At 32.2% G+C, this 14,784-nt stretch overlaps 1 protein-coding gene and 1 long non-coding RNA gene across 2 annotated transcripts in view; one reads left to right on the top strand and one right to left on the bottom strand.

The window, feature by feature from the left end:
- LOC129907646 (calcium-transporting ATPase sarcoplasmic/endoplasmic reticulum type) overlaps positions 1 to 14,784 on the top strand; it is a 146,549-nt gene that overhangs the window by 124,786 nt on the left and 6,979 nt on the right. The window lies entirely within an intron of this gene.
- Positions 3,901 to 5,019, bottom strand: LOC129907647 (uncharacterized). The gene is made up of 3 exons (XR_008771115.1): positions 4,414 to 5,019; positions 4,248 to 4,354; positions 3,901 to 4,181 (listed from the first exon to the last, which is right to left on the bottom strand). It is a non-coding gene; the product is annotated as an uncharacterized LOC129907647 (long non-coding RNA).

Genomic DNA, 14,784 nt, shown 5'->3' with positions numbered 1-14,784 from the left:
ATGTTAAAGCCATAACTACAATGACCTAAAAAGTGAAAAAGTGGAAAATTTACAAAATTGAATTTTTTCTATTTCTTTCTAGCGCTATTTGTTTTTGAATAATTTAAAAAAAAACTACAAAAATGGTTTTTGAAACCAAAAAATAAGCTTTCTGCATAATTATTTTTAATTTTGTGGTCGGAGAAACTGTCACAAAATGAGTTTGAAAATGTTCATTGGCCATTGTAGTTATACATACCTTTAAGTGACATAAAAAGTGAAAAAGTGGGAAATTTACATAAGTAAAAAAAAAATTATTTCTTTCAAGCTCCATTTGTTTTTGGAAAAAACTACAAAAATTGTTTTTTAAACCAAAAAATAAGCTTTCTGCATCATTATTTTTAATTTTTTGGTCGTAAAAACTATCACAAAATGAGTTTGAAAATTTTCACTTTTTGACTTTTTGCAAAAAGTGGCCGTTGTAGTTATACCTTTAACTACATTGGCTCAAAATGTGAAAAAGTACAAAAGTGATAATTTTCAAACGCATTTTTGTATGGTTTTTCGGGCTAGAAAATTAAAACAAAAAATGCGGAAAGCATATTTTTTTTTTTGTATAAAAACAATTTGTTAACTCTTTTTTTGCAAAAAAAAATACGCTAGCGAGAAAAAAAAGTGAACATTTTCAAACTCATTTTTTGACAGTTTTTCTTACCTTAAGATTAAAAATAATGATGCAGAAAGCTTGTTTTTTGCTTTAATAAACAAAAACAAATAGCGCTAGAAAGAAACAAAAAAAATCTAAATTTGTAAATTTCCCTTTTTTTCACTTTTTAGGTTATTGTAGATAAGGACCAAAAAAGACGTTTTTGTTAGTTTTCCCTGAACCTCATAAGAAAAACGCTTTGCCATGCGGTGATAAAATATTAGTGACTTTTATTCAAAAATGTAAACGTCTAAAAGTGAAAACTTGGTAAAATGGTAAAGGAACTGTGAAAGTCAGTTATTACATGAAGCCTCAAGAGGCTTGACTCTTTTTTCGAATTTTCTTTTGATACAAAGCCACACAAAAAAAAAATAAAAGTTCTGACCTGGGGTTGCGACTAAGTTTTTCATATAGTTTTTCAGTTTTTGGGTCGCTGAAACCGAATCCGGAGTCCGTTTTGCCCAATCACGTCAGGCTTTCGAGATAACCTCAAAAAATGTCACGAAAACAAAAAAAAAAATTTCTCTGATCTGGATGTGCGAATATGTTAATCATATAGTTTTTGCATCGCTGAATCCATATTCGAAGTCAATTTTGGCCTATCACGTCAGGTGTCTGAGATATCCTCAAAAAAATGTCAAAACCAAAAAAACTAAATTTCTTATCTGGGGTTGCGTCTAGGTTTTTCATATAGTTTTATAGGGTTGCTTAAACTGGGTTGCTTAAACTGAATTTAAACTCTATTTTTCCGTATCACGTCAGGTTTTTGAGATATGTTCAAAAAATGTCAGATAAGAACTTTTTATTTGAGTTTAGACATTTTTTGAGGATATTTCAAAAACCTGACGTGATAAGCCAAAATAGACTTCGGATTCGGTTTCAGCAACCCAAAAACTATATGAAAAATTTAGTCGCAACCCCAGATAAAAACTTTTGTTTTTTTGGTTTTGACATTTTTTTGAGGATATCCCAGAAACCTGACGTGATAGGGCGAAATTGACTTCGAATCTGGATTCAATGATCCAAAAACTATATGATTAACATTTTATGACATTTTATGAGGTTATCTCGAAAACCTGACGGGATGGAGCAAAACGGACTTCGGGTTCGGTTTCAGCGACCCAAAAACTATATAAAAATGAAAAATTTAGTCGCAATCCCAGGTCAGAACTTTTATATTTTTTTGGGTGGCTGCCCTACTAACAATTTTGCTTCTATAATGCTTTAAAGAAGCAACAATTGCATCTGTAAAGCTTTATAGAACCAAAATTGTTTGTCGGGTGTGTAATCATTCTGTGAGGCGCGTACTATTAGACGATGAGTCAAGGACTCAAATTTGACATTTATCTTTTGAATTAAAATGTGTTGTTGTTGTATTGCACCAAGAAGCAAAAAGAAATGTGAGGGAATGTTGAAAAAAGAAAAAGTGGAAAAAGAAACGTCAAAAAAGAGTCTCGGACTCACGACCCACGGCTCTCCGGTCGGATAATTTTTTCTTTCATCTTTTTTCTCTTTTGCACTCATTATGTTAAAAAAGAGTCGCGCCTCTTGAGGCTTCATGTAATTGCTGACAAATTCTTATGTTCTTTCAAGAGAGAAAAGGACGAAAATAGATTTCATTGGTATCAAAAGTGTTTACAAAAGATTGAACCTTAGTAATAGACTCGATTTTAATAGAATTCGATTTTAACAAAAAAATTCATGGTAATAAAAAAAACATCTTACTTCTAAACTTAGTTAACTAAAACAATGAAAGTTAACCATAGTTTACGTGCGACCTTAAAACAACGCACCAATGTGAACCCACCTTAATGTTTTTTGATTTTCGCTGAATGCTTTCATTCATTCAGTCATGAATGACATTTCATTCCAGTCGATTGGAAATTTTCCAATAGATATTCCAGTTGTTTTTTTTTTTTCGTTATTTCGGTTAAAAAAAAAAGTAAAAAAAAACTTATTCTGCACATCTACGCGTCATTCTCTTTCGTTCGGTGTATAATTTATGCCCCTTCGGTTTTTTGGGGCCCCGGTAATTTGTACCACAAAAACCATGCTCGCCGTTTAATTATATGATATCAGTATTAAGGTATTTTAAGAAGACGTTCAGTGGAATAAATAAAACGGAGAATCTGCTCAAAACTCAGCTTTTCGATGCTGGTGCTCAACCATTGACCATCAAGATGTTCGATAAGAACCTTCTCAAGGTACCAGCTCCATATGCTGTCATTGGCAAGTCGTAAAGGATAACAACTCTAAATCAGAACAGAAGTAAAAAATAGTTTTCATATAAAATATTTTTCTTCTAGATTTACGAAATGGATTTGTTCTATATCAGTAAGTATTTAAAGGAGACGGTAGGTGGTATGAATGTAACGGAGAACTCAGCTTTTCAAAGCAGCTGTTGAATTTGATATAAATAAAACATTTGATAAACGATACTCGTTTTACCTAATCGCAATTTCACAAACACGCCGTTTTGCAATCAGAGATCTATTGCGTAATACGAAAGGAACGGCAAGTAAACGATAGTCACGACAACCCACAGTACACATAAAAAGGTAATATATTCCGAACTGACATTGGTCGCCAGATTGTCAAAACATGACACTTTGGCGACCAATGTCAGCTACCGAATTCTTAATTGTTTAAAATACCGACGTAAAACGCACAAAAACCGATAAACCACGCACACCACTAATTTTTAAACAATTATTTACTATTTTCCGCGATGAAACACGAAGAAAATTTGTTATTTTTCAATTTATAATATTTTTAAATGACATTTTATAAATTAAAACAAAAACAAATTTCCTGTTTACTGCGATTGAAATATAAAAATTAAAGGCTGACCTGACAGATTGGTGCCTATTTTTGACAAACAAATTTTGACAACGTTCGGAATAAATAAATAAATATATTACCTTACTATGTGTACTGTGACGACAACCCTTCAAGCAAACAGGTCCGACCTCGGTCCGAATCTGCTCCGCCTGTGGCGGAGCTGAGTCCGACTTCGGTTCAGAAACTGGTCCGAAGGCGGCTCAAATTAGCATGGAAATTATAATCACCGCGAAGTCGATTGCATATGTATTAGTGTGGTGAAAATCTCCATTCCGAGAAAACGGAGGCGAGGTCGGAACGTATGACTTCCGGCATTGAGATATCGATCGATACTCGAGTATCGAATATATTTGACATTTCTAACTTAAAAAATCCCTGTTTATTAATTTTCTTCACTGAAATCGTTTTTTTTTTTATTATAATGTTTTTGTAGCAAAAGGAATTACAATAAATACAATAAAATACATTTCATTTATTTTCATTTGTTGTTGCTGCTGTAGTTTGAGTTGCTATGGATGTCCAAATTCTCTCGGAGCTTTCTAGCATGAACTTGGAGAGTAGATGCATTGACCGTAATATTTAAGAATCCTTCCATACGAGTTGCTAGCTCTGCGTACATAAGACCCTATTCGTCATTTTCAAAGGCGATATCTTGCTAAATATTTGTTTAGTAATCTTATTTTGGAAAGGTATTGAGAAAATAAATAAAATCGCAGCTTACATCGTAACTCCCTAATCCAGGAATGTGTCTTGCGAATTCCACCAACCTTCAGGCGCTTCTTATTCCTTCCGACTGACAGGCCAGAGATTCAACATCTACTTTAGCGTCTGAAAAAGTTTTGAAAATTATTTATTTATGGTCAGCTTGACCATTTCAAATGACTTACTTTTATTCGCGAAACATCTTCTTTTTTCAAAATCTGGTCCCAAACCTCGGCCACCCTCGACAGCTGCTCTTTTTTTAGAGATGAGATGATAGTATTTTTTATATAAAATTTTTTTGAATTATTACTTTTGCTTCCACTCGCTTACTTACTTTTTTTATTGTTTTATTAATTTTGACGTTTGTTCTTTTGTAAAATGGGGTTGCACTTGTCTCTATCATATAGTGTTTTCCTTTTCGCACTTTTTCACCACGATTCTCGTTCGACTTTTGTGTTCATTTCGATTTTCGCGGTCTGAGGTCGGAGTTTCTTTGTTGAACTCAGTTTTCTTGCTTGAAGGGAAAGAGCGATTATGTGTAAAAAATAACGAAATTCAAACGATAAAACGATTATTGTAATTCGTAATCGCCTTTGAAAGATAACGAAGTAGTTTCAACGATATTCGTTTATATAAAAGTACCTTTGGGGGTCAATTACCGATCTGTGAAACTGTGAAGTGATACAAAATTTATCATTTCAGTTTTCATATTGTAATGTTTTATTCTGGGATCACAATAAAACTTATTTCATTTGTTTAAATAAAAACTCACCTTTTTCAACTCAATTTACTTTTGTTATTCGCTCAAACAAACACACTTTTAAATCACTTTATTTGCTACTAACTATATCCAACACTTTATTTCACCTTGTACTGTACTCTTTCACTTTCAAAATTCCCTTCAAGCAAACAAGTCCGACTTCGGTCCGAATCCGCTCCGCCTGAGGCGGAGCTGAGTCCGACTTCGGATCAGAAACTGGTCCGAAGGCGGCTCAAATTAGTATGGAAATTATAATCACCGCGAAGTCGATTGCATATGTATTAATGTGGTGAAAATCTCCATTCCGAGAAAACGGAGCCGAAGTCGGAACGAATGACGTCCGGCATTTTGACATCGATCGATACTCGAGTATCGAATATGTTTGACATTTCTAAGCAAAAAAAACTCGGTTTATCAATTTTGTTCACAATTGCTTTTTTTTTTAAATTTTAATGTTTTTTTTAGCAAAAGAAATACAATAAATACAGTATTAAAACAAATATTAAACAAAATAAATCTTTTCATTTGTTGTTGCTGCTGTTGTTGGTGAACTTGTTGTCAAGTATTTCCTCCACTTAATGAATACACTGTGGATTCCTTTGTTCATACTTCCTACTGATTCGTTAATTTCTAGAAAGATAAATGATTAAAAAATGAACAGGAGATGTTATTACAATGTTATTAGATACCTGTTGGGGATTCAGAATTCATTAGTTCTTTTGATATTTTATATAAAATTTCTTTGAACTACCTTTCGCTTCCTCCACTCGCTTTCTTACTTTTTTTATTGTTTTATTAATTTTCACGTTTAAACAAATTTGCAAAATGGGGTTGCACTTGTCTCTATCATATGGTGTTTTCCTTTTCGCACTTTATCACCACGATTCTCGTTCGACTTTTGTGTTCATACACAAAAAGTTGCAAGTGTGTGAGTGCAACCCCGATTTTCGCGGTCTGAGGTCGGAGTTTCTTTGTTGAACTCAGTTTTCTTGCTTGAAGGGAAAGAGCGATTATGTGTAAAAAAAAACGAAATTCAAACGATAAAACGATTATTGTAATTCGTAATCGCCTTTGAAAGATAACGAAGTAGTTTCAACGATATTCGTTTATATAATAGTACCTTAGGGGGTCAATTACCGATCTGTGAAACTGTGAAGTGATACAAAATTTATCATTTCAGTTTTCATATTGTAATGTTTTATTCTGGGATCACAATAAAACTTATTTCATTTGTTTAAATAAAAACTCACTTTTTTCAACTCAATTTACTTTTGTTATTCGCTCAAACAAACACACTTTTAAATCACTTTATTTGCTACTAACTATTTCCAACACTTTATTTCACCTTGTACTGTACTCTTTCACTTTCAAAATTCCCTTCAAGCAAACAAGTCCGACCTCGGTCCGAATCCGCTCCGCCTGATGCGGAGCTGAATCCGACTTCGGATAAGAAACTGGTCCGAAGGCGGCTCAAATTAGTATGGAAATTAAAATCACCGCGAAGTCGATTGCATATGTATTAGTGTGGTGAAAATCTCCATTCCGAGAAAACGGAGCCGAAGACATTTCTAGCAAAACAAAAAACTCTGTTTATCAATTTTGTTCACTGAAAATGTTTTTTTTTTTTATTTTATTGTTTTTTTAGCAAAAGAAATTACAATAAATACAATATTAAAATAAATATTAAATAAAATAAATCTTTTCATTTGTTGTTACTGCTGTTGTTGGTGCACTTTTGGATGTCCAGTACTCCCTCCACTTAGTTGATATCATTTGTTGATATCTCCTGCTGATTCGTTATTCTAGAAAGATATTGATTTAACAATGATCAGGAGATATATTAATGTTATTAAATACATGCTGTTGATTCCCAGTCATTCGCATCACATCCGGATGCATTAGTGTACCTTCGGGTAAAAGGGTTGGTTTTTTTTCCCAACGTAAATTTTCTCGGTCGGAGGTCGGAGTGTCTTTTCTGGACTCCGTTTTCTTGCTTGAAGGGTTAAACTGTGTCGTTTCCGTGTCCGCGCCATCTATTTATACAAATATTTCGAAATTCGAGTATGTCTCCGAAGGTTCTCGTCTTTGCTTCTCGAAACTTCCTTTCAAGGAGGGGCGCTTCTTCATACACAGCGTCTCCACTGAGCAAACAGCTGCCCAACAACACAACCGCAATCCAATCCACAAACAGAACAATTTTTTTCGCTGTGCAAATTATGTCATGTCGACTCATTTTATCTTTCGTGTACGTGTAAAGCCAGAACTATAATTGTCGGATAGTCGGATGCAAACGGAGGGGAACAGCGCTCGCAACCGCACTCGACGGATGAAAACTTGTGGAAAATACAAAGAAAACAACAACAATTGACAGTAGCTTCCGACTCCATCCTCCAATTATGGTTCTGGCTTAAGGTTTTCTCCTGATTGAACCCTCCCTTAGGTAAAATGACTCGTTTTACTTCTACACGGAGAAAAATGAATATAGTATTTTATACTCCATCAGCCATATTTATAAAAGAATTTTAAAGGTTGTTTAACGTTAAACAACCTCTAAATAGCTTTTAAGTACAAAATGTGTATTTATAAAGAATTTACACATTTAAGCAACGTTGCTTAACGATTGCTTAACTTAAACGCCATTCACCGCGTTTAGAGCTTGCTTAGAGCCATTTTAAGATTGATTTGACCACATATGAATTATTACTAAGATCGTGAGCTCAGTATCATGTTATTAATTTATCTAGGGTGTGGGGTGAAGACTTCATTTTGGTTTGAAATGAAATTATTCCCTAAAAGGAGCTTGAATTTTAAATTCAAATCAAAGAATTAAAGAATGTTAAAAAAAATTAAAATGGCTAGTACAAATGAAAAAAATCAATGCCGTCTGGCAACGAAAGCAAACTCATTGTCAACGACCTAATCTGTTTTTTTTTTGCGCAGTCAAGGTCATAGAGGAAGGAATACCTAGAGACGCGACTTCGGTTGGTTTTTCTCTTCCACCCTACAAGCTGCAATGAGAGGAAAAACTCCACAGTTCTTATATGTGGTAGTTTTCCCGTGCATTTTAAATGGCACCAACACATTCAACTGTGGAGTTGAGCTCAAAACACTTAAAAACAATTTAAGTGCTCAGTAGGAAATAAATTCATAAAAAAATAATATAATAAATTCAAAACACGAACCTTTTTTTTTTATTTCTGTACATATTTATGTGTCTGGAGTGAGCTATTTGAGCTATTCAAGTTCATGTACAAACCAAAATCATGTTTAAATTCAAAATTTGTGAGGACATCTACTGGTGAAAGGAAGGTATTAAACGAATTGTACTTTTCACACGTATTCACAGATAGGAAAACAAGAGAAAAATAAGAGAGATTATCTGAAATTAAATTTGCGGGTGTTTTAGGCAAGGGGGGTACGAGTCGGCTCTCTAGGTATTCCTTCCTCTATGGTCAAGGTTAAGAATTTTTGTTTACAAAAATACATACCCTCAAGTTGTCAAAAACCATGTGTTCTAAAATGTAATAGTATTTTGTACTAGATTAGTCAATTCCCCTTCATTTTTTGACACAACTATCGTTTAGTTAATCATCCGTGGAAATTCGATTATAAATACAAATTTTAGCAACGTTGCTTAAAGGCGAATTAAATATTTAAGCAAGCTTAATTAAACAACCTTTGAGAACCAATTTAAGCAAATCTAATAAATACCGCTGCATATGACTAGTAAGGTAATTAAAGTAAAAAGCCCTAGATTTTAAGTAAATTTTACCTTACGTATTGAACATTTCTTGGATCCGTAAAGTAATTTTTATAATCAAATTATTGGTTAACAAATTAAAGTAGTATATACCTTACGGGTAGCAATATTTCCTTTACGTAGAGTCAAATATACCTTCAACCAAAAAAGTGTATGAATCTTTTCACTTTAAGATTCTAGTAAAACATATTTTACAAATTTAACTATTCCATGAATAAGTTTTACCTTACACTAAGGTAATAATAATACAATACAATACATAAAAAGTGCGCCATTTGTTCTCCATTTGTGTTGGATGTTGTTTTTTTTTTTGCCAAAGCTTTAAGGTAGCGAGTGCGGGATAATTACATTAATTCAAAAAGAATTCGCAAACAATTGAATCAAATAAAGTCAATATCATTTTTATTGACGATATTTGTCTAAATAAAACTGTATGTATATTATATAAAGGCACACAAAACCTCCAAAAGTGCAAAAATAAGTCCATACTAAAAGGGTACTCTCACTGGAGTGAAGGAAAACGATATAAGTGATATTAAAAAAAAAGACCTTGCACCAAATTAAAAAAAAAAAAAAAAACGGTCCCCCAGTTTAGGCTGCAGCTTCATGTACAGATGGAAGTGACGAGCGTCGTCGTCGTGACGCACTTTTTTGAACTTCTCCATCATCGTAATGTTAGTTTTGATTAAAACCTCGAATTTTGTGACTCAAAACCAATACGCTCCCTATTGACGACTGGACCATGTACCCTGGCGGAAAGAAGCTGAAACTACTTATACACATCAAGCATCAGAAATTGTGGAAATAAATATGGAAATTGATTAGTGCTATAATAAAATTATTTATAAAAAGTAAAAACAACAGTTTAAATAAAAGTAAAAACTTGTTTTTATAAAAAGAAAAGGTCAAACTATAGATTTAAAGCAAAACTATTATTAAAATCGAAGCTCTTGTTGCAACTAGTGTAGTTTAAGTGTGATCTGGTAGTTTTCCTTGCATTTTGTTCTTTAAATTTGTCATATGAACGAAAAGTTCTTAGGTGGTCAATATTATAAAGTTAATGGCATTTCAATTTAATCTTGTTTGTTATAATTCAGACAGGGGTGAGTGCTTATCACCGACACTGTGATTTCAGTGCAACTCATATAGAAAGCTTTAAATTTATATGTTTCATCTCCCAAAAATATGTTCGATGATATATTTAAAAAATGGTTTCTTTTTTTCAAAGAATCATCCAAAATTCATGGTTGCACCAAAACACGATGAAACAACATAACAACTTTTGCATAGAATTGCATCCCTCGCAAGAAGGTATTTATTTCATTAATTCATATTATGCATCAAATGGATCTTTTTTATGCCTCCTTTTCTCTGATTCTGATTAAGTTTTTGGGGAAAAACTTGAATGCTACTGAAATAAAAAATGTCAATGAAGTTATTTACATGTAATTTTTCTGAAATTAATTTCATTTATATTTTTTAATTAATTATTTTACCTGAATGAAAACACATGTATTTTTATGGCTCCAGATTTTTGATGTGTATATGTAGTTGCTTATTTTTCCCACCAGTGTCGCATTTTGACTTTTCTAGTTGTCAATAGAGAAATTAAAAAATCACCCGGCTAATGCAATATTTTATTCATAAGTTTTACAAATTTACAGGGAAATCTTGAAGATTAAAATCGCAAATATCAGGACATTAAATAATAGTGTGGTAAATTAATATTTTATTCATTTACGACACATTGGGACCAACTAATATTCAAATTTAAAGCTCACTTTATATTTTAGTAATTATTTCATAATATGAATGTTATACATATACATAAAAAAAATTATTCAATTGAACAAAACTAAATTTAAAACTGGACCCAAAAATAAAATAGTACAAATTGTTTAATGTTTTGATAACCCAGTGGATTGATTCTCTTTTGTTACGAATATCCCTTTTGTGTTCGATTAGTCTCGTCTCCAATGATTTTGAATTGAATTGAATTCTTTATTGAGACTTAAAATTCTATTACAAAGTGTGTTCTTATCTATATTTTAAGTACTACTGCGGCTATAATGTTTTGCGTGCTTTGAAAATTTATTTGAAATGCCTCGTGGCTGTCTTTTATATATGGTTTGACTACTCTTGCTCATGGGAGTATAATATTCGTTTGGATTGACGGAGGGTCATTTAACAATAAATATATATATACATACAATAGACTACTACTAAAATAAAACTAAATAACGAAGACAAACAGATGCCAGGAATGTATATTTGATGTCGTTTTGCAAGACTTAGAGCGAGAGCGCACTAACAATATTATTTTACTTCTCATTTGGAAAAAATTTACATTGTATTTGATATTGAAAGTGTGAGAATGAGATGGCATTTTACATAAAGTCGTTCAAAGTCGTTTCATTTTCTCTTTTGAGATGTATCTTTTATTATTTTTTTTTCTATATCTTTTATTATGCGAACACATATAACATTCAGATTTGAATACATATAATGACTATGTATACTAACATGTAACATATATGAGTTGAGCATTTGGATACACAGTACACATAATAAGGTAATATATTCCGAACGTTGTCAAAATTTGTTTGTCAAAAATCTGTCAGGTCGGCCTTTAATTTTTATATTTCAATCGCAGTAAACAGGAAATTTGTTTTTGTTTTAATTTATAAAATGTCATTTAAAATATTATAAATTGAAAAATAACAAATTTTCTTCGTGTTTCATCGCGGGAAATGGTAAATAATTGTTTAAAAATTAGTGGTGTGCGTGGTTTATCGGTTTTTGTGCGTTTTTCGTCGGTATTTTAAACAATTAAGAATTCGGTAGCTGACATTGGTCGCCAAAGTGTCATGTTTTGACAATCTGGCGACCAATGTCATTCCGGAATATATTACCTTTTTATGTGTACTGTGATTTGGATACGACTTTTTTTTTTTTAGTTTTTGTTGTTCTTTTAGATTTTATTATTTATAATAAGAAATTATGAATTCTTAAAGAATAAACGTTTGTACCAAAGTATTATCACAGCAATTTAACATTTAATCAGTCTTTCATTCTGGCAATAAGTAATTAGAATAATACCAGGTATGATATATACTTAACAATACGCTTAGACTAAATCAGGTAAGTACTGTCCACCATAAACAGTAAACAAAATTCATTTTGATAGTTTCTCTTTTTTTTTTTTTTTAATTTAATTTTGCGGATGACCTTCAAGAAATCAGCGCAATTTTCGTATACTGAGTGCGAACAGAGGAAATGTGTTAGATCAAAAGTAGTCTTAAAATACATAGAGAGAAAAAGTGATTAGCCACGATTTTGGCCCAATGTGGCCTTGGCATAAAACAAGGGAGTGGGTGTTAATGAAGAATCCAGGTATAGAGAAAGAATACCGAGTAACCAGTGCTATCCCAGGAGGACCCTGACTGAGACTCGACGACTTGATTAATCAGGTCGTTTTCTACTAGTTCAAGATTATTAATTGCTTTTTTCATTAGAGAGAGGTTATAGCTCAACAGCGGAATGGTCTCCAATGATTTCCTTGTAATCCCAATGTCGATCATATTGCACGGCTCCCCATCCTTGCCACTGCACCGTATAAGTTTTGTACTTTTTTTTTTAGTTTTGGGTCAGTTTTAAATCTATAGTTATGTTCAATTGACTTATTCTTTCTTTTATATGTACGTTATGTAAAGTGAAATTAGGGCTGAATACTTACTTATAAAATTTCAAAAAATTTCATTTACAAAATTTGAAAAAAAAATCAATTAAAAATTGAATGGAATTATTCACACATTGTTAAAAAGTATTCTTACAATGTTTCCTTATGTTTTGAGTCTTTTTTATTGTGTTTATATTGTTGTCTTCTCCATAAAATGTCTTGAGGAATTAATCAACTTTAAATAACTTGTATTTTATTTATTTATTTATATATTTAATTCCCGAACTTTTTATCTCCAAATATTCTTGAGTGTTTTTACCCTAAGTTAAATGATTGTCAAAACCAAAAACCCAAAAATTCCTTAAAAAATAAAAAAAAAAACATGTTTGTATGTACGATTCCGCCCTAGCGAGGTAATCCGTCGAAGCGGATTTTGTCCGATTTCGTCCAAATCGGACAGTTTTTACCTGTCGGAACCACACCTCGAATCATATTTCGTATGAAATCGGAGAATTTCCTCTCCGACGGATTACCTCGCTAGGGCCGAATGTCAACGTAAATACAATCCGATAATAAAACAAGCAGTCTAACCGTAACAAGCAGTGCCACCTTTCCCCATTTTCAGATTGGTTATAACAATTTGTGCTACCCGTTCCTTTTTCAGATTGGGTATATTTTAAGTCTTTATTTGATTTACTTTTCAATATTTACTTTTATTTTTAAATATTGATTATAGTGCCAGATGTTTAGAGATTGCAATCCCGGAATGATTTTCCGATCCCGGGATTTCGGGATTTGAAAAATTGAATCCCGGGATCCCGGGATAATCCCGGGATTTGCAAAATATTTTCATACTCAATTATTGAACGAAGAAAGTATAAAAAAAATAACATTCTTCATAAAAAACAAACAAAACAAGTAAAATAAAAACAATATAGCTAACAAAAACTAAAAAATATTCCTAATGGAATAAAATATATACTCCAAACATTATAATTCAGTGTACAAAGTACAAACTGAATGAAGTTTAGTTAAGAAGTATTTAAAAGAATAAATAAATATTAGGGGTATTCTCGATCCGATGCAACTGGTCTTGTATCATTGCAAAAGTGCAAAAGTGTAAAATCTTGCAACACTACAACAACAAAATATACGGATTAAAATTTTACAACAGTCTTGCACTTTTGCTATACCCTAGACCTATTGCAAAATAAAAATACAATAGAGTAAAATTATTTTTGACAGATGGGAGCTCACCGTCGCGTCGCCCATGATAAACAGTTTGTCTTTTTTATTCTGTTCATTATGGTTGTCGGCTTGTCGGTACTCATGTCCCGTAATTTATTTTCATTTGATGTAAAATAATTTGTGAAAATTAATTAACCCGAACAAAACAATGAATTAAATTATAAAAAATGGAAAAAAAGAAGAAGCAACAGTGGAGGAACAACCCTGTTAAAAAAAAAATCATGGATTTCATTCATGCATCAATATTTACTATAGATAAGAAAAGGGGCGTTCACGATCTATTGTAAAAAAATAAAATTTTACATTTTTACTAGGCCTGTTGCACCAGATCGTGAATACCCCTATTAAATTAACATTAAGTAACATATTAACTATTTAGTGTTAATAAATCACATTTGGAATTATTTTTATAATAAAATGGAATAAAAAGCAAAGCATCCAATGTTTTGTCTGCAAGCCAGCTTCTAAATTTTGTTCCAAAACTTGAAGCAGCTGAAAATGCACGCTCGGTTTCAATATTCGTTAATTAAAGATTTATGTGCCTGCTCTTAGTATTTTCCTCTTATCCCATCTTCAAAAAGCAGCATCTCTGGTTTCATCAGGTGCTTCTATATTTTGGCGGGGTCCTGTGTTTTTGAGACTATTTTTATTTCATTTTCTAATTTTTCTTTCAAGGAAAGATGGTCTTTGCAACTTGGAACAACAAAAGGTTCATTTTCTTGAATACTGACAGCACCCACACGTTTTAAATTTGATGTAATTTGCTTTATTTTAATTTGTTAGGACTCAAAAATAAATTTCTTACTTCTGGGCTTGAGTTTTCGAAAATTACTTTTTATTTGGGTTCTGTAGGTAAGCAAGAACACCAGATAACTCTGCTCGCTGCCGCAAGCTCAAGCGATTAATTAAAGCTGTCTTCAATTTGTTACTTATTATTGAAGTTTTTGACTTTAACTGCTAAAAGAAATTTAACAGCACCATCAGCCAGCTGTACACAAGTTAGAATCAGAAAGGGCAAAGTGATTCAACTGTTATTTTTTTGGAGCCAGTACTTCAATAGTCTCATTTATTAAATCAAAATCTGTTTCTTCAAACCTTATAGGGTGATT

This window comes from Episyrphus balteatus, chromosome 1 (genome assembly GCF_945859705.1).
Source record: "Episyrphus balteatus chromosome 1, idEpiBalt1.1, whole genome shotgun sequence".
Taxonomy (NCBI): Eukaryota; Metazoa; Arthropoda; class Insecta; order Diptera; family Syrphidae; genus Episyrphus; species Episyrphus balteatus.
This window is presented reverse-complemented; position numbering and strand designations above follow the sequence as displayed.